Here is a 20,237-nt window from a genome sequence, read left to right on the forward strand (position 1 = left end):
AGGGTTCTGGCCTGAATCGTTTCCACGGATGCTGCCCTACCTGCTGAGTTCCTCCAGCGTGTTGTGAGTGCCACTTTATTGGGTACCTCCTGTACCTAATAAAGTGGCCACAGTTTGTGTATGTCTGTGGTCTTCCGCTGCTGTAGCCCACCCACTTCAAAGTTCGATGTGTTGTGTGTTCACAGATGTTCTTCTGCACACCACCTTTGTAATGTGTGGTTATTTGAGTTACTATCGCCTTATGTCAGCTTGAACCACTTCTGATCTCTCTCATTAACAAGGCATTTTTGCCCACGGAAATACACTCACTAGATTTTTTTTTTGTTTTTTGTACCATTCTCTGTAAAGTCTAAGGATTGTTGTGTGTGAAAGTCCCAGGAGATCATCATTTTTTGAGTTACTCAAATCACTTCATCTTAACATCAGCAACTATGCCATGGTATAAGTCACTTAGATCACATTCTTCTTCATTCTGATTTTTTGGTCTGAACAACAAACGAAAATCTTGACCATGTCTGCATGCTTTTATGCATTGGGTTGCAGCCATATGATTAGATATTTGCATTAACAGGCAGGTGTACCTATTAAAGTGGCCATTGAATGTATAAAACATTAATTAATTTCATAAAGACTTGATGCCTAAACACAGTCACCCATTGGACAGGTCGTATACTGACCATTCTCCACCAATATTCTGAAGTAATCCCCGATTTTTGATTTTAACTCCGAGAAGTAAAGTCCACATTACCTAGTTGTTATTCTTAACCAAATCACCTGAGAGATGATGGGAAAAGGTTTTGAACTTTTATAATCATGTGACAGGAGCCTACGAAAAGGACTCAGTGCAAACTAAATGCTGCAGGAAAGGAATCTCATTTTGAAGTGGCCCATGCTGGGAAAGTTCTCAATTTTCTTCTGAGGCCCAGACAAGCACTGCTGTTCCTCCTGAGAAAAGAGAAAACAAGTTTGATGCTGGTGATGACGACAGTACTGCTTTCCTGCACATTAAATTAACTAAATAATTTGATTTTCTTTTGATGATTTCATGATGTAGATCATTTACAGATATGGGTAGAGAAGTGGCAAATTGAATTTAATCTAGGCAAGTCTGAAATATTGCACTTTGAGAAACCAGCTGAAAGGAGAAAGCATACAATTAATAGTATTAATTAATAATTAATAAATAATTAATAGTAGGTTCCTTAATAACATTGAGTTACAGACAGATCTGGGGTCCAGGTCCATAGTTCACTAAAAGTGGCTGTGCAAGTGGATAAAATTGTAAAGAAGTCATGCTTGTCTTCATTAGTGGCATTGAGTAGAAGAGTAAGGAAGTCATGCTGCTGCCATATAAAACTTTAGTTAGACCACACTTGGGGTGCTGTGTGCAGTTCTGGTCATCCCATTACAGGAAGAATGTGAAGGCTGTGGAGAAGTTTTACCAGGATGCTGTCTGGATTTGAGGATAGAAACTGTAAGGAAAGGATGGACAAACTTCGGTTGTTCTCCCTAAAGTGGCAGGCTGAGGGGAGATCCAATAGATTTTTTGTTAAATTATGAAAGGTGTAGATAGAATGTTTTTCCTTTTATATATATGACGAACATCAGAGGAGATGCTTTTAAGGTTAGAGGGGGGAATTTAAAGGTAATGTGAGGGCCAAGTTTTTTAATGCAGAGAATGGTAGGTGCCTAGAATGGATTAACATATCATCTGTCATGCAGTTGGCCCTGATAGACCTAGAAAACAAGGACACTTATGTCAGAAGGCTGTTTCTGGATTTCAGTTCAGCATTAACACTATTGTCCCATAGATGTTGGTGAACAAATTCCTACCCCTCGGTCTAAATGCACCATTGTGCAACTGGGTGTTGAACTTCCCAACCAACAGACCTCAAATAGTCAGGATGCACAAACGCTCCTCCCTCCCCATCTCATCCTCAACATCAGTGCTCTGTGCTGAGCCCATTACTGTACACTCTGCTCACACATGACTGCACGGCCAAACACCCGAGTAATCACATCATCAAGTTTGTTGATGACATGACAGTGATGGGGTTCATCACTAACAACGATGAGATGGCCTACTGAGAGGAGGAGGTGTAAGAGCTTGAGGCCGGGACATTAATTTCTTCTTTAATGTCAACAAGACAAATAAAATGGTTATCAACTTCAGGAAAACTTGCTCCACTCACACCCCAGTTTACATTGGTGGCACAGCAATGAAAACTGCAAGCAGTTTCAAACTCCTGGGAGGACCGTTCACACACAACTTCTCGTTGCCCTAAAACACAGTCAGGAAAGCTCACCAATGCCTCTAGTTTCTGAGGAGGCTGTAAAGAGTTGGACCTTACACATCAACACTCACGTCATTCTGCAGATGTGCAGTAGAGAGCATCCTAACAAGCTGCATCACTGCTTGGTATGCAAAGTGCACTGCGGCAGACAGGGAGGTTTCACAACGGGTAGTCAAAGCTGCCCAATGCATCACTGGCACCAGCCTACCCAAAATCAAGTATATATATACAGAAAGTTTCTGGAAAAAGGCCATTAACATCATGAAGAATCCCACCCACCCTGCCCATGGACTGTATGTCCCACTCTCATCAGGGAGGAGGCTATATAGCATCCATGCCAAGAACACCAGACTCAAAAACAGTTACTTTCCACAAGCGGTAATGCTGATCCACACCGCCACATTATTATCAGAATCAGGTTTATTATCACCGGCATGTGTCATGAAATTTGTTAATTTAGCAGCAGCAGTTCAATGCAATACATAATATAGAAGAAGAAAAATAATAATAAATAAATTACTGTATACATAGCAACACACATCAAAGTTGCTGGTGAACGCAGCAGGCCAGACAGCATCTCTAGGAAGAGGCACAGTCGACGTTTCAGGCCGAGACCCTTCGTCAGGACTAACTGAAGGAAGAGATAGTACGAGATTTGAAAGTGGGGGGGGGGGAGGGCGAGATCCAAAATGATAGGAGAAGACAGGAGGGGAAGGAATGGAGCCAAGAGCTGGACAGTTGATTGGCAAAGGGCATATGAGAGGATCATGGGACAGGAGGCCCAGGGAGAAGGAAAAGGGGGGGGGGAACCCAGAGGATGGGCAAGGGGTATAGTCAGAGGGACAGAGGGAGAAAAAGAGAGAGAGAGAAAGAATGTGTGTATATAAATAAATAACAGATGGGGAACGAAGGGGAGGTGAGGCATTCGCGGAAGTTAGAGAAGTCAATTTTCATGCCATCAGGTTGGAGGCTACCCAGTCGGAATATAAGGTGTTGTTCCTCCAACCTGAATGTGGCTTCATCTTTACAGTACAGGAAGCCGTGGATAGACATATCAGAATGGGAATGGGATGTGGAATTAAAATGTGTGGCCACTGCGAGATCCTGCTTTCTCTGACGGACGGAGCGTAGGTGTTCAGCAAAATGATCTCCCAGTCTGCGTCGGGTCTTGCCAATATATAGAAGGCCACATCAGGAGCACCGGATGCAGTAATGTGCAATTAAGATGTGTGGCCACTGGGAGATCCTGCTTTCTCTGGCGGACGGAGCATAGGTGTTCAGCAAAACAATCTCCCAGTCTGCGTCGGATCTCGCCAATATACAGAAGGCCACATCGGGAGCACCGGATGCAGCACCTCATCCGTTATTTATTTATATACACACATTTTCTCTCTCTCTCCTTTTTCTCCCTCTGTCCTTCTGACTATACCCCTTGCCCATCCTCTGGGTTTTTTCCCTCCCTCCCCCTTTTCCTTCTCCCTGGGCCTCCTGTCCCATGATCCTCTCATATGCCTTTGCCAATCACCTGTCCAGCTCTCGGCTCCAACCCTCCCTCTCCTGTCTTCTCCTATCATTTGGATCTCCCCTCCCCCTCCCACTTTCAAATCTCTTACTATCTCTTCCTTCAGTTAGTCCTGACGAAGGGTCTCGGCCCGAAACGGCGACTGTACCTCTTCCTAGAGATGCTGCCTGGCCTGCTGCGTTCACCAGCAACTTTGATGTGTGTTGCTTGAATTTCCAGAATCTGCAGAATTCGTGTTTACTGTATACATATATTGAATAGATTAAAAATTGTGCAAAAAACAGAAATAATATACGTTTGCATATTAAAAAAGTGAGGTAGTGTTCACGGGTTCAATGTCCATTTAAGAATTGGATGGCAGAGGGGAAGAAGCTGTTCCTGAATCACTGAATGAGTGCCTTCAGGCTTCTGTACCTCCTACCTGATGGTAGCAGTGAGAAAAGGGCATGCCTTGACTGCTGAAGATCCTTAATAATGGATGCTGCCTTTATGAGACTCCGCTCCTTGAAGGTGTCCTGGGTACTTTGTAGGCTGGTACCCAAGATGGAGCTGATTAAATTTACAACCTTCTGCAGCTTCTTTTGATCCTGTGCAGTAGCTCCCCCCCCACCCCCCCATACCAGACAGTGATGCAGCCTGGCAGAATGCTCTTCATGGTACATCTGTAGAAGGGATATACCAAATTTCTTCAAACTCCTAATGAAGTGTAGTTGCTGTCTTGCCTTCTTTATAACTGTATCGATATTTTGGGACTAGGTTAGGTCCTCAGAGATCTTGACACCCAGGAACTTGAAATTGCTCACTCTCTCCACTTCTGATCCCTCTATGAAGATTGGTATGTGTTCCTTTGTCTTACTCTTCCTGAAGTCCACAATCAGCTCTTTCATCTTACTGACATTGAGGGCAAGGCTGTTGCTGTGACACCACTCCACTAGTTGGCATATCTCGCTCCTGTATGCTGTCTTGTCTCCATCTGGGATTCTACCAACAATGGTTGTATCATCAGCAAATTTATAGATGGTATTTGAGCTACGCCTAGCCACACAGTCATGGTTATAGAAAGGGCAGAGCAGTGGGCTAAGCACACACCCCTGAGGTGCACCAGTGTTGATCATCAGCGAGGAGGATATGTTATCACCAAACCGCACAGACTGTGGTCTTTGGTTAGGAATTTGAGGATCCAATTGCAGAGGGAGGTACAGAGGCCCACGTTCTGTAACTTCTCAGTCAGGATTGTGGGAACGATGGTATTAAATGTTGAGCTATAGTTGATGAACAGCATCCTGACACAGGTGTTTGTGTTGTCCAGATGGTCTAAGGCCGTGTGAAGAGCTATTGAGATTTTGTCTTCCGTTGACCTATTATGGCGATAAGCAAATTGCAATGGGTCCATGTCCTTGCTGAGGCAGGGGGCCAGTCTAATCATGACCAATCTCTCAAAGCATTTCATCATGTCCCGTCAATTATCTTATGAATGTCACTTTATGGACATACAATTCATCTATGTATATTAGCGATCTTATGTGTTTATATTTATTGTATAATTATTAATATTGTGTTCTTGATATTTTGTGTTTTTGTGTGCTGTATCCAATCCGGAGTAACAATGATTTTGTTTTCCTTACACTTGTGTACAGGAAATGAAACTAAACAACCTTGAATCTTGATGAGACTTTCAGATAGGACCTATGAATATGAAGGGATATGGACCTGTCCATATCACAGAAGGACATTTAGCAGGAAGAGGATATTTAGTATAAATTGGCATCGATCAGCATAACAATGTGGGCTGAATGGCCTCTCCAGTGGTGTACTATTCTATGTTTCTGAATCAAGGGACAAGATTGGAGTAGAGAAAAAGCAGTTCTCTTAGTTAGGGAGTCCACAACTCGACTAGGACTCACTGCAGTGAACGGAAATCAGTTCTACAGATATAGAAAACCTGAAGTTGAAGGAGAAGATGCTTGTAACACTCATCAGATTAAGCAGCATTGGTGGAAAGACAAACAGAGTTGACATGACAGATCCAAGACCTGTCAGAAATGGTGAGATGAAGAAAACTATCTTAAAACAGAAACTGATCTCTATTCTCTATCCTAGTTTTTTTCTAAAGATGCTGACTATTTCCGCCAATTCCTTTATTTTCTCTCTCTCCGAAAGTCAAAGTAAATTTTATTATCAAGGTATATATATGTTGCTCTATACAGCCTGAGATTCATTTTCACGTGGGCATATTCAGCAAATCCATCAACGGAAGATCAATCAGAGTGCAGAAGACAACAGACTGTGCAAATACAAATATAAATAAATAGGAATAAATAATGAGAACATTAGATAATGAGATAAAGAGTCCTTGAAAATGAACTAATTGGTTGTAGGAACATTTCAATGATGGTGCAAGTGAAATTGAGTGCATTTAGCCCCTTTTATTCAAGAGCCTGATGGTTAAATAAGAACATAAGAAATAGGAGCAGGAGTAGGCCATCCAGCCCATCGAGCCTGCCCCGCCATTCAATAAGATCATGGCTGATCTGTCTGTAAACTCAGCTTCATCTACCTGCCTTTTCCCCATAACCTTTAATTCCCCTACTATGTAAAAAATCTGTCTAACTGTATCTTAAATATATTTAGTGAAGAAGCCTCAACTGCTTTCCTGGGCAGCGAATTCCACAGATTCACCACTCTCTGGAGAAAAACTATTTCTCCTCATCTCCATCTTAAATCTTCTCCTCTAAATCTTGAGGCAATGTCCCTTAGTTCTAGTCTCACCTACCAATGGAAACAACTTTCCTACTTCTATCTTATCTATCCCTTTCAAAATTTTGTATATTTCTATAAGATCCTCTCTCATTCTTCTGAATTCCAGAGAGTATAGTCCCAAGCAACTCAGTCTCTCCTCATAGGTTAACCCCTTCATCCCTGGAATCAACCTGGTGAATCTCTTCTGCACTGCCTCCAAAGCCAGTATATCCTTCCTCAAGTATGGAGACCAGAACTGCACACAGTACTCCAGGTGCGGCCTCACCAGTACCCCGAGTCTCTCTGCACAACAGCATGCTGCAATCTTTCACCCTTTAAATAATAATCTGCTCTTCTGTTATTCCTTCCAAAGTGGATGATCTCGTATTTACCAACGCTGTATTCCATCTGCCAGACCTTGGCCCACTCACTTAACTTATCTATATCCCACTGCAGACTCTCCATGTCCTCTGTACAATTTGCTTTTCCACTCAGTTTAGTGTCATTTCAGCAATTTTGCTACGTTACACTCAGTCCCCTCTTCCAAATCATCAATGTAAACAGTAAATAGCTGCGGGCCCAGCACCGACTCCTACGGCACCCCGCTCACCACTGACTGCCAACCGGAGAAACACCCATCTATACCAACTCTCTGCTTTCTATTGGTTAACCAATCCACTATCCATGCCAATACACTTCCTCCGACTCCATGCATCCGTATCTTATTTATACGTCTTTTGTGTGGCACCTTATCGAACGCCTTCTGGAAATCCAAGTATACGACATCCACCTGTTCCCCTCTATCCACTGCACTCATTATGTCCTCAAAGAACTCCAGTAAGTTTGTCAAACAGGACCTGCCCTTTCTGAATCCATGCTGCATCTGTCTAATGGAACCACTCCTTTCTAAATGTTTTGCTATTTCTTCCTTAATGACAGCTTCAAGCATTTTCCCAACTACAGATGTTAAGCTAACTGGCCTATAGTTGCTCGTCTTTTGCCTACATCCTTTTTCAAAAAGTGGCGTAACATTTGCTATCTTCCAATCCGCCAGGACCTGCCCAGAATCTAGACAGTTTTGGTAAATGATTACCAACTCGTCTACTATAACCTCTGCCAATTTTTTCAGCACCCTGGCATGCATCCTATTAGGACCAGGGGACTTATCTACCTTCAGGCTCTCTGGTTTGCTCATCACTATCTCTTTAGTGACAGTGATTTTATCAAGGCCCTCACCTCCCATTTCATCCATAACATCATTCTTTGGCATATTAGACGTGTCCTCCACTGTGAAGACCGACGCAAAAAAGTCGTTCAATGCCTCAGCCATTTCCTTATCACCCAATATCAATTTCCCCTTCTCGTCTTCCAAGAGACCTACTTTGACTTTGGCCACCCTCTTCTGCTTTATATATTTATAAAAACTTTTGCTATCTGTTTTTATATTTTGTGCTAATTCACTTTCATACTCTATCTTCCCTTTCCTTATTTCTTGTTTAGTTCTTTGTTGCTTTTTAAAGTTTTCCTAATCCTCCGGTCTCCCACTACTCTTTGCAACTTTGTACACATGAGCTTTTAATTTGATACTATATTTTATTTCCTTAGTTATCCAAGGCTGGCTCTCCCCACACTTACTGTCCTTACTTTTGACTGGAATATACTTTTATACTTTATACTTTATTGTCACCAAACAATTGGTAATAGAACATACAATCATCACAGCGATATTTGATTCTGCGCTTCACACCCCCTGGATTACAAATATTAAATATTAAAGATATTAAAAATAGTTAAAATTAGTAAATATTAAAAATTTGAATTATAAATCATAAATAAAAAAATGGGAAGTAAGGTAGTGCAAAAAAAACCGAGAGGCAGGTTCAGATATTTGGAGGGTACGGCCCAGATCCGGGTCAGGATCCGTTCAGCACTCTTATCACAGTTGGAAAGAAGCTGTTCCCAAATCTGGCCGTACGAGTCTTCAAGCTCCTGAACCTTCTCCCCGGAGAGAAGAGGGACAAAAAGTGTGTTGGCTGGGTGTGTCGTATCCTTAATTATCCTGGCAGCACTGCACAGCACAGCGTGCGGTGTAAAGTGAGTCCACGGATGGAAGATTGGTTTGTGTGATGTGCTGCGCCGTGATTACGATCTTCTGCAGCTTCTTTCAGTCTTGGACAGGACAATTTCCATACCAGGTTGTGATGCACCCTAGAAAAATGCTTTCTATGGTGCATCTATAAAAATTAGTGAGGGTTTTAGGGGACAGGCCAAATTTCTTTAGTTTTCTCAGGAAGTAAAGGCGCTGGTGGGCTTTCTTGGCAGCGGACTCTGCTTGGTTGGATCAAGTCAGGTCATTTGTGATATTGACCCCGAGGAACTTAAAGCTTTTGACCTGTTCCACTTGCGCACCACCTATGTAAATTGGGTCGTGCAGTCCGCTACTCCTTCTGAAGTCAACAACCAATTCCTTCATCTTGCTGATGTTGAGGGATAGGTTATTGTCTTCGCACCATGACACCAGGTTCTTAATTTCCCCTCTGTACTGTGAAAAATCTCTTTGGAAGTATTCCACTGTTCCTCAACTGTCCTACCAAATAGCCTGTGCTCGTAATCCACATTAGCCAACTCCTCCCTCATCCTGTTGTGGTGTCCCTTGTTCAAGCATAATACATTAATTTTAGATCTATTTCATCCTCCATCTGAATGTGAAACTCAATCAAACTATGATCATTCTTTCCAAGAGGAAAACTCAGGGATAAAGTTAAGAAACACTTCTAATTAAAGTATGGTGAAAAATGTAAACTTCTGCATATTCATAATGAATTGTTAATTATAAGTCTGAGACTGGTGTGTTTCTGTGGATATAAAGGCAGGCACATAGTATTAGCTCACAGATCAGTCATGCACAGGCCCAGTAAGTTACATGGCATACTCTTGTTCCTGTGCACTCTTATGATTGCAATTCAACAATTACCGTATGATGAAAACTCAAATAATACACCAAAAACACTTGAGCAAATTGTAAATATAAATCATGAATATAAACTGTACTTATCAATAGTGTGTGGTGCACAGCGTCTACCAAAAACTGCCCATATTATTAGCATCCATGGAGAAGGTGATCAATGGTCTTACGACCGTTTTAGGTAGATATAATGCATAAATAGCGGAGATGGATCATGATAAGTGGCTACACAAGATTGCACCTTAAAATTGGTGCGAAGAAACACAAACAACAGAAGCTATGGCGACTGATTTTGACCCCTCTTTATAACGTTCCTGTCCTCCCCTTGTCTCTCAAATTTTGCTGCCCTTTCACGGCCTAGTTTAATTCCTCGATCTCCCTGCTTTCCTCCAGTTCTTTTGCAGCGCCCCGACACATTCTGCTCCTTCTTACTGTCTCGGTGAGATTGGCCACGTCTCCCGGCCCGAGGTTCCCACTGCCTCCCGCGTTTGGCATGGTTTCGCCACTGTCCCTCTGGGCCCCGTGGCTTCACATCATCCCTATCCGCCCCTCCACTCGGCCCATCTCCTCGGTTTCCGATTCTCTTTCTACGCTGACGTGTGCCTCTGGCTGCCCGGTGGCAGCGCATGCGCAGCGTCTGGGCGAGCTTGTGCCGGCCGGCCGGCGGTGGCAGCTCTTTGACGTGGCACTTCCCCAGCTGGTGGACAGAGCATTGATTGCACCGAGAGCAAGCCCGGCTACAGGACAGCCGGCTAGGGCAATAACCGGGCACCCCAGTGAGGCAGTAAACGGCATCCACTGACCGCAAGGTAAACTGCAATGGTGCTCTTAAGCAGTTTTGCATTTTGGTTCCTGATTCATTTAGCTTAAGATTGCATATTTTCTATTATATTTCTAAATCTTTCTTCCTTCAGACACTGGCAGTTCCTAAACTGAGCACTTTCTCTTGAATTATATATTCATCTAGAATAAAGAGTAAGGACATCAGCAAATTTCAAATACGTGGGGAGTTTGACGTGGCAATTCATTCACTGACTGCTCTGTCAACTAATCTGAGGTGTCAATTCAGAAGGATGGCTGTTGTGCGCATTTTATTTTACAGCGTTTATACAATACTGGTAATAGGGCTGTGTTAATATTTTCATTCAATTAATATGTATTTTTTCAATGAAAGTTTGTGTTTGAGGAGTGAGGCCTTGCATCAGCTGTAATGTGTACAACAGTGATGTGCAGTTGTAGCAAATGTGTCCATGCAGAGTTAGAAGCAACATCAGTCTAAAAAAAGCCAAGTATTATAAAATACTAATCAATAAGAGTTAGGTGCTTGAGCTTGTAGTGGGTACTCTTGGGATTATTATTATTTATAATTCACAATTTGATCATGTATTTGTCATTAAGTTACTTAACATTTCTCTGCTGGATTAGTGAATAATATTTCTATCGTTCGTCCCTTCCATCCATTCTTCCATTCTTTACCCAGATTTTCACTCCTTGAAATTTCTAGTTGAATGTTGATAAAACTTGCTAAATGAATTAGTTTTAAGATTCTGTGGCAGAGATCACAGCTTGAGAATAGAAGGATGTGCCTTAAGGACAGAGCTGAGGAGGAATGAGGGTGGTGAAATGTGGAATTCATTGCTATAGATGGCTGTGAAGGCCAAGTCGTTTGGTCCATTTAAATTGATAGGTTCTTGATTAGTAAGGGAGAAGGCAAGAGAATGGGGTTGAGATGGAAAATAAATCAGTTATGAATGAATGATAGCAAACAGTTGATGGGTTGAATAGCCAAATTCTGCTCCCATGTTTTGCAATCATATTCTTTATTTCACAAACTAGATGTTGGAGGCAAGGCCTGGAGCAAAAGCTTATCCCTGATTGTCCTTGAAAACAACTGCTTTCTTGAACTTATGACTCAGAATCAGGTTTAATATCACTGGCATATGTCATGAAATTTGTTATGCAGCAGCAGTTCATTGTAATACCTAAAAACGGTAAGTTACAATAAGTGAGTATATATGTGTGTATGGATATTTGAGAGTTAAATTGAGTAAATAAATAGTGCAGAAAGCAAAAAAAAAAGTAGTGAGGCAATGTTCATTGGTTCAGTGTCTATTCAGAAATCTGTTGGCAGAGGGGAAGAAGCTATTCCTGAATCACAGAGTTTGTGCCTTCAGGCTTTCAGGCCTGTACCTCCACCCTGTTAGGAGCAATGAGAAGAGGTCACATCCTGGGCATTAGGGATCCTTAATGATGGATGCTGCCTTTTTGAGGCATCATGGTTTGAAGGTGTTATGGATGCTAGTGAGGTTAGTGTCCATGATGGAGCTGATTGAGTTCACAACTTTCTGCAGCTTAGTCCGATCCTGTGCGGTGTCACCCCATACCAGATGGTGATGCAGCCAGTTAGAATGCTCTCCACACTATGTCTGTAGAAATTTGTGAGTGTCTTTGGTGACATACCAAATCTCAAAATCCTAATGAAATATAGTCATTGCCTGCCTTCATTGTAACTGTTTCAATATGTTGGGCCCAGGATAGATCCTCAGAGATATTGACATCCAGGAACTTAAAGTTGCTCACCCTTTCCAATTCTGATCCCTCGATGAGAACTGGTATTTGTTCTCTTGTCTTACCCTTTCTGAAGTCCACAATCAACGCTTTAGTCTTACTGACGTTGAGTGCAAGGTTGTCCTACGACACCACTCAACCAGCTGATCTGTCTCTTTCCTGTATGCCTTCTCATCACCATCAGAAAAGCTGCCAGCAATAGTTCTGTCATTAGCAAATTTATAGATGGCATTTGAGCTGTGCCTAGCCACACAGTCATGGGTGTAGAGAGAGTAGAGCAGTGGGCTAAGCACACATCCTTGATGTGTGCCAGTGTTGATTATCAGCGAAGTGGAGAGGTTATTTTCAACCTGCACAGACTGGTCTTCTGGTTAGGAAGTTGAGTATCCAGTTGCAGAGGAAGGTACAGAGGCCCAGGTTTTGGAGCTTTTTGATCAGAACTGTAGGAATGATAGTGTTTAATGTTGAGCTGTAGTCAATAAACAGCAGCCTGACATAGGTATTAGTATTGTCCAGGTGATCCAAGTTTGCATGAAGAGGCAATGAGATCGCATCTGCTGCAGACTTATTGTGGTGATAGACAAATTGCAGTCTGTCCAGGTCCTTGCTGAGGCAGGAGTTGATTCTAACCATGACCATCCGCTCAAAGCACTTCATCACCATAGATGTGAGTGCTGTTGGACAATGGCCGTTAAGGTTGCTCACCCTGCTCTTCTTGGACACTTGTATGATTGTTGCTCTCTTGAAGCAGGTGGGAATTTCTGACTGTAGCAGTGAGAGATTGAAAATGTCGTTGAACACACCCACCAGTTCGTCAGCACAGGTTTTCGGAGCCCTACCAGGTGTAACATTGGGGCCTGTCACCTTGCAAGGGTTAACTCTCTTGAAAGACAGTCTGGCATTGGCCTTTGAGACGGAGGTCACAGGGTTACCAGATGCTGCAGGGACTCACATAGGTGTAGTTTTATTCTTACTTTCAAAGCGTGCATTAAAGGTGTTAAGCTCATCTGGGAGTGAGGCATCAGTACCATTCATGGTGTAAGATTTCACTTTGTAGGAAGTAATGGCTTGCAAACCCTGCCAGAGTTGGCATGCATCCGATACTCCCTCTAACCTCAATTGGAATTGTTCTTTTGCCCTAGAGATAGCCCTCTGTAGGTCACACCTGACCTTCTTGTTTGGTCCTGGACTTATGTTTCACCAAGGTTTTTGATGCCATACTCAGGTTATAAGACCATAAGATCATAACTGTAGGAGCAGAATTAGGCCATTCAACCCATCAAGTCTGTTTTACCATTGCATCATGGCTGATTTATTACCCATCTCAACTCATTCTCCTTACTTCTTCCTGTAACCTTACTAACACCCTTACTAATCAAAAACCTATCAAACTGCTCTAAATATACCACATGACTTAGCTTCCATGACCAACCATGGCAATGAATTTGACAGATTCACCACCCTCTGGCTGAAGAAATTTCTACTCATGGTAGGGTAACGCAAATGGGAGAAATGTACATAATTCACAACCACTGACATTGAATTGGGGTTTCGCTTTAGGGGGCTGGTCTGACATGATGATGTCATTACATACAAGGTTTTTAGCGCACTTTTGCTGTGTAGGTCTTGGAGTTCAATAAAATGTGTTACAGGTTTTGTTCAACATAACCTGCCTCACTATGTTTTATTTGTGGAAGCCAACATTGGTGACCCCAATGCTTTAGGATGATTCTGGAGTGATTGAATATGTTGGCCAACGCAGTTGCTTTGAAACAGCCAGAGTTTTGGGAGCAAAATGCCGTCGCTTGGATCATACAAGATGAGACCCAGTTTGCTCTGCAAGAGATCTCTGCCAACAACACCGATTACTTCTATGTAGTAGCATTGCTCAGCAATTGCACTGTGGCGAGAGTGGTGAGTCTGCTTGAATACCTACCTGAACACAATAAATACTGATTGCTGAAAACTCACCTTTTACAGACTTTTGGACTATCTGATCACACTGAACAGTTGCTCTCCTTGCCCAGACTCGGTGATGCTAAGTCATCAGAGCTAATGGACCACATGCTGTCTCTCCTGGGAAATCACTATCCTCATTTTATTTTTAAAGAATGCTTCATGTAGCAAATGCCTGGTCAAGTTTGCATTGCCCTTGTTAATGCACCCAGGATGGATTATAGGGAGTTTGCTAAAATAAGACCATAAGATATAGGAGCGGAAGTAGGCCGTTTGGCCCATCAAGTCTGCTCCACCATTCAATCATGGGCTGATTCAATTCTTCCAGTCATCCCCACTCCCCTGCTTTCACCCCATACCCTTTGATACCCTGGCATCAAGAACCTATTTATCGCTGCCTTAAATACACCCAGTGACTTGGCCTCCACAGCCGCTCATGGCAACAAATTCCACAGATTTACCACCCTCTGACTAAAGTAATTTCTCCAAATCTCAGTTCTAAAAGGACGTCCTTCAATCCTGAAGTCATGCCCTCTTGTCCTAGAATCCCCTACCATGGGAAATAACTTTGCCACATATAATCTGTTAAGGCCTTTTAACATTCGGAATGTTTCTATGAGATCCCCTCTGATTCTCCTGAACTCCGGGGAATACAGCCCAACAGCTGCCAGACTTTCCTCATATGGTAACCCTTTCATTCCTGGAATCATTCTTGTGAATCTTCTCTGAACCCCCTCCAATGTCAGTGTACCCTTTCTAAAATACGGAGCCCAAAACTGCACACAATACTCCAAGTGTCGGCATCGCCTATTGATGAGAGTGCAAAGAGCGATGAAACCTTGCTGGAGGCCGCCAACGGAAGTGGGATCCAGACCTATGGGACATGATGGGTGACATTCTGTTTCAGTGGATGACATTACACATGGGACTTAGTCCTGGCTAAAGTGGCTAGTCTACTGCTTTGTGCTGATTTCTTGTGTGGCCAAGGACTATTAGTCAATCTTAAGAACTGCTGGCTTGTGGATGTCAAGGACCTTGGGTTGTTTCCCCACTCCCCCAGGAAGTTCCCTATAACAACTCTGTCAAGCACATGTACCACTGCATGTGCATTTAATTGACTGATGGGTGAATTCCCAGATATCACAAAGACCACATCACAAAGGTGGTGTTGTAGATTGTGTAGAGGATTGTCGAAGATTGCAGAGAGACATTGATAGGATGCAGAAGTGGGCTGAGAAGTGGCAGATGAGTTCAACCCGGAGAAGTGTGAGGTGGTACACTTTGGTAGATAGGGTAGTTAAGAAAGCTTATGGAGTGTTAGCTTTCATAAGTCGAGGGATAGAGTGTAAGAGTCGCGATGTAATGATGCAGCTCTATAAAACTCTGGTTAGGCTACACTTGGAGTACTGTGTCCAGTTCTGGTCGCCTCACTATAGGAAGGATGTGGAAGCATTGGAAAGGATACAGAGGAGATTTACCAGGATGCTGCCTGGTTTAGAGAGTATGGATTATGATCAGAGATTAGGGAAGCTAGGGCTTTACTCTCTGGAGAGAAGGAGGATGAGAGAATACTTATAGAACCATAGAACATTACAGCACAGAAACAGGCCTTTTGGCCCTTCTTGGCTGTGCCGAACCATTTTTCTGCCTAGCCCCACTGACCTGCACCTGGACCATATCCCTCCATACACCTCTCATCCATGTACCTGTCCAAGTTTCTCTTAAATGTTAAAAGTGACCCTGCACTTACCACTTCATCTGGCAGCTCATTCCACACTCCCACCACTCTCTGTGTGAAGAAGCCCCCCCCCAATGTTCCCTTTAAACTTTTCCCCCTTCACCATTAACCCATGTCCTCTGGTTTTTTCTCCCCTAGCCTCAGTGGAAAAATCCTGATTACATTCACTCTGTCTATACCATCATAATTTTACATACCTCTATCAATTCCCTCCTCATTCTTCTACGCTCCAGGGAATAAAGCCCTAACCTATTCAACCGTTCCCTGTAACACAGTTTCTCAAGTCCCGGCAACATCCTTGTAAACCTTCTCTGCACTCTTTCAACCTTATTAACATCTTTCCTGTAATTTGGTGACCAAAACTGCACACAATACACCAAATTCGGCCTCACCAATACCTTATCCAACCTCACCATAACATTCCAACTCCTATACTAAGAACATAGAACGTAGAATAGTACAGCACAGTACAGGCCCTTCGGCCCACAAGTAGTTTGTTTAATAAAGGCCAATGTACCAAAAGCTCTCTTTACGACCCTACCTACCTGTGATGCCACTTTTAGGGAATTTTGTATCTGTATTCCCAGATCCCTCTGTTCTACTGCACTCTTCAGTGCCTTACCATTTACCTTGTATGTTCTACCTTGGTTTGTAATGGTCCAAAGTGCAATACCTCACACTTGTCTGTATTAAACTCCATCTGCCATTTTTCAGCCCATTTTTCCAGCTGGTCCAAATCCCTTTGCAAGCTTTGAAAACCTTCCTCACTGTCCACTACACCTCCAATCTTTGTATCATCAGCAAATTTGCTGATCCAATTTACCACATTATCATCCAGATCATTGATATAGATAAAAAATAACAATGGACCCAGCACTGATCCCTGTGGCACACCACTAATCACAGGCCTCCACTCTGAGAAGCAATTCTCTACCACCACTCTCTGGCTTCTTCCATCGAGCCAATGTCTAATCCAATTTTCTACCTCTTCGTGTATACCTAGCGACTGAATTTTCCTAACTAACCTCCCATGCGGGACCTTGTCAAAGGCCTTACTGAAGTCCATGTAGACAACATCCACTGCCTTCCCTTCATCCACTTTCCTGGTAACCTCCTTGAAAAACTCCAATAGGTTGGTTAAACATGACCAACCACGCACAAAGCCATGTTGACTCTCCCTAATAAGTCCCTGTCTGTCCAAATACTTGTAGATCCTATCTCTTAGTACTCCTTCCAATAATTTACCTACATGATAGAGGTATACAAGATATTAAGAGGAATAGATAGAGTGGACAGCCAGTGCCTCTTCCCCAGGGCACCACTGCTCAATACAAGAGGACATGACCTTAAGGTAAGGTGTGGGAAGTTCAAGGGGGATATTAGAGGAAGGTTTTTTACTCAGAGAGTGGTTGGTGCGTGGAATGCATTGCCTGAGTCAGTGGTGGAGGTAGATACACTAGTGAAATTTGAGAGACTACTTGACAGGTATATGGAGGAATTTAAGGTGGGGGGTTATATGGGAGGCAGGGTTTAAGGGTCAGCACAACATTGTGGACTGAAGGGCCTGTACTGTGCTGTACTATTCTATGTTCTGTGTTCTAAAATAGTTTATGCCTTTATTCCTACATAATTAAGCATGCCTTTGGTGTTGGATTAGTGTGCAAAATTGTTATATTTCACGTGGTTTAACTTTCTCTATGTTTGCTTTCATTTTTATGTACTCATCTAGTAGAATGACCATACAAATTTCATTTTTAAGATTCTTAATTCAGTGCATCACAGTAATAATACATGTCATAAACAAAGAACAAGAAGCTTTCCCAGTCGAATTCTAAAATCAGATTTGCAATCAGGCAATGTACCACCTTTATCAATTGAAATATTGAGAACATTGCCAAGAATTTTTCATTGATTTTTCCCCGTTCTTCAAACAGCTGTAACACATGTTTGTTCCTTTCTCCTCCCTTGTTCACCTTCCTTATCCCTCCCACAACCTGCTTTCTGCCCATTGTCACTCCCTAATCTGGTTCTCTCTATCACCTGCCAACCTCTGTCTCAATACCTGCCCTTTTTCCACCGCGCTCTCCCATCTTCTCATCATCCCACCTCAAATGGTCTCACCTATCACCTTCCAACCTCTGTCTTATCCTTCTCTCTCACTTTTATGTTTCAGCTATCTTCCCTCAACTTTCTCCATTCTGATACAGGGTCTGGAATTGAAACTGCAACCACCTATTTGCCTTCACAGTAGCTACTTGACCCCCGCATTCTTTCAGTGGATCATTTCCCTTTGCTCCAAATTCTAGCATTTGCAGTCTCTGTGTCTGTAACTCGAGCATTAGTAAGGTTGTGATTCCACCTCACAACCCTCTGTCTTTCCTGTCCCTAATGTGCAAACCTAAACATTAAAAATCAGCAAACTATTCATCCAGCAGACACAATCAATTAATTTTGATCAAACCAATATGCATATGCATAAGCAGCACGTTCATTGTCTTCGTGGAATGATAAAGTATTAGGATTGGGTTATCTAGATGCACATGAAAAATATTAAAATTGAGGCTCTTGAAACAGAACTCCTGGAATTAGATTTTTAAGGCAGTATTGGAAAAAAGATGCAAGACCAGGGATATCTTTCCTATAGCGATATCTCTAAAACAATTTCTAATGGTGCATCCAAATTAGATAAGTTAAATTACCATAGGGAGTTGATATGGGTAAAAAGGTCTATCTGGACAGCTAAGAAAGTAAATTATTTAAATTTGTGAAACTTATGAAGCACAATTTTAAAAAAAACTAACAGAAAAAGAACTTATGCAGAAAGAATAACTTGTGTTTGTTCATCTCTTCCTCTACTATCAAGCTGATCTTTCAGTGTTCTTATTTGCATTTGCTCTTGCTGGACTACCTCAGATGCTTGGTTATTTGGTTGCTTTCTCTAGCCTGTAGGTTTGACTCCAGTAAAATGTCACAAATGACATTATTATATTTTCACTGTGTGCCTTTGATACTTCTCAACAACTCTTCAGATATTTAATAGTCAACCATTTCACCCAACACTTTTCTTCATTTGTCCAGCGACGTAGGATTGCCAAACTTGGTTCCGTTGTTACCTGTTTGATTATAATCAGAACACCTCCAAATAAGGTTCAAATTGTTCTGTTTACTATCAGAGAATGTATAAGCATACAACATGAAATACTTGTCTTCACAGCCATCCATAAAAAACAGAACCCCAAGAGAATGAACGACAGAAAAATGTTAGAACCCAAAAGCCCCCCTCCCCCTCAGGCTCACCACCCACCCAGCAACAGCAAAACACCCAAAGAGAGACCATGAACAAAAATTGTTGTTTACCTGACAGTTCGACATGTCACACTCTCTCACTCTCACTAACAAGGGATGGAGCGATATCACCAATTTTTTACATTGAAAGGGGAGACTGACAGTCACAGTTATGGTGTTACAGTCTGACGTGTCGTTTTTTTATTCCAAGATTCCCGACTCGAGAATCAGCGGCAAATTCTCTCCCCATTGAGTGAAAGAGAGGGTGACTGCAGCCACTTAACTACAAAGACCTCCGTCCATACTTCCACCACAGCAAAATCCTGATATTCCACCTCCTGCGATGCTCAAATCAGCAACACCGGTCTGGAATCTTTCATCCACTGGGCTGCACAGGGCCACACCCTGGAGGTGCCAGCTTCCAAGCTGCGCTGGGAGAATATCAGAAAATGGCTGGCCAATGAGCTTCAGGAATGGGAAATCATCCACTGTCAAAGAAAGTGCATTTTGAGTGCCACTTGCAGATCAGATCTGGATAGAACCCCCAACAACTTGAAAAGGGGAATAAAGAGAAAGAGACTTTAGAACATAGAAAACCTACAGGCCCTTCAGCCCACAAAGCTGTGCCGAACATGTCCTTACCTTAGAAATTTCCTAGGGTTACCCATAGCCCTCTATTTTTCTAAGCTCCATGTACCTATCCAGGAGTCTCTTAAAAGACCCTATCGTATCTGCTTCTGTCACCGTCGCCAGCAGCCCGTTCCACTCACTCACCACTCTCTGCGTAAAAAAAAAAACAACCTACTTCCAAGCACCTTAAAACTGTGTCCTCTCGTACTAGCCATTTCAGCCCTGGGAAAAAGCCTCTGACTATCCACATGATCAATGCTTCACATCATCTTATACACGTCTATCAGGTCACCTCTCATTCTCCCGTCAGAGGATGAGAGGTGACCTGATCCTCTGTGCGTATTTACATTACAGAGGGGAATTTAAGCATATGAGCTTGAAGAGACAGCCACTTGGCGCCATCTGAATTTGTCCCAGTTCTCTTCCCACCCAACTTTAAATTTCTCATTCATACAATGACCCTCCTGTTCCGTCTGCACATTGCTTTTGCATTGTAAGATCAGATTCTTCCAATATCCAGCCTTGAATGAGCCACAGTTT

General features: G+C 42.6%; 1 protein-coding gene across 3 annotated transcripts in view; it reads left to right on the plus strand.

The window, feature by feature from the left end:
• The first annotated feature begins 10,170 nt into the window (after positions 1–10,170).
• Positions 10,171–20,237, plus strand: part of sec24d (SEC24 homolog D, COPII coat complex component) — a 194,306-nt gene continuing 184,239 nt past the window's right edge. For all 3 annotated transcript variants that reach the window (XM_072253167.1, XM_072253168.1, XM_072253169.1), the window contains exon 1: positions 10,171–10,329. The gene's annotated coding sequence lies outside the window, so the exon portion shown is untranslated. The remainder of the gene's footprint in view (positions 10,330–20,237) is intronic.

The sequence above is a fragment of the Mobula birostris genome, chromosome 3 (assembly GCF_030028105.1).
Source record: "Mobula birostris isolate sMobBir1 chromosome 3, sMobBir1.hap1, whole genome shotgun sequence".
Lineage (NCBI taxonomy): Eukaryota > Metazoa > Chordata > Chondrichthyes > Myliobatiformes > Myliobatidae > Mobula > Mobula birostris.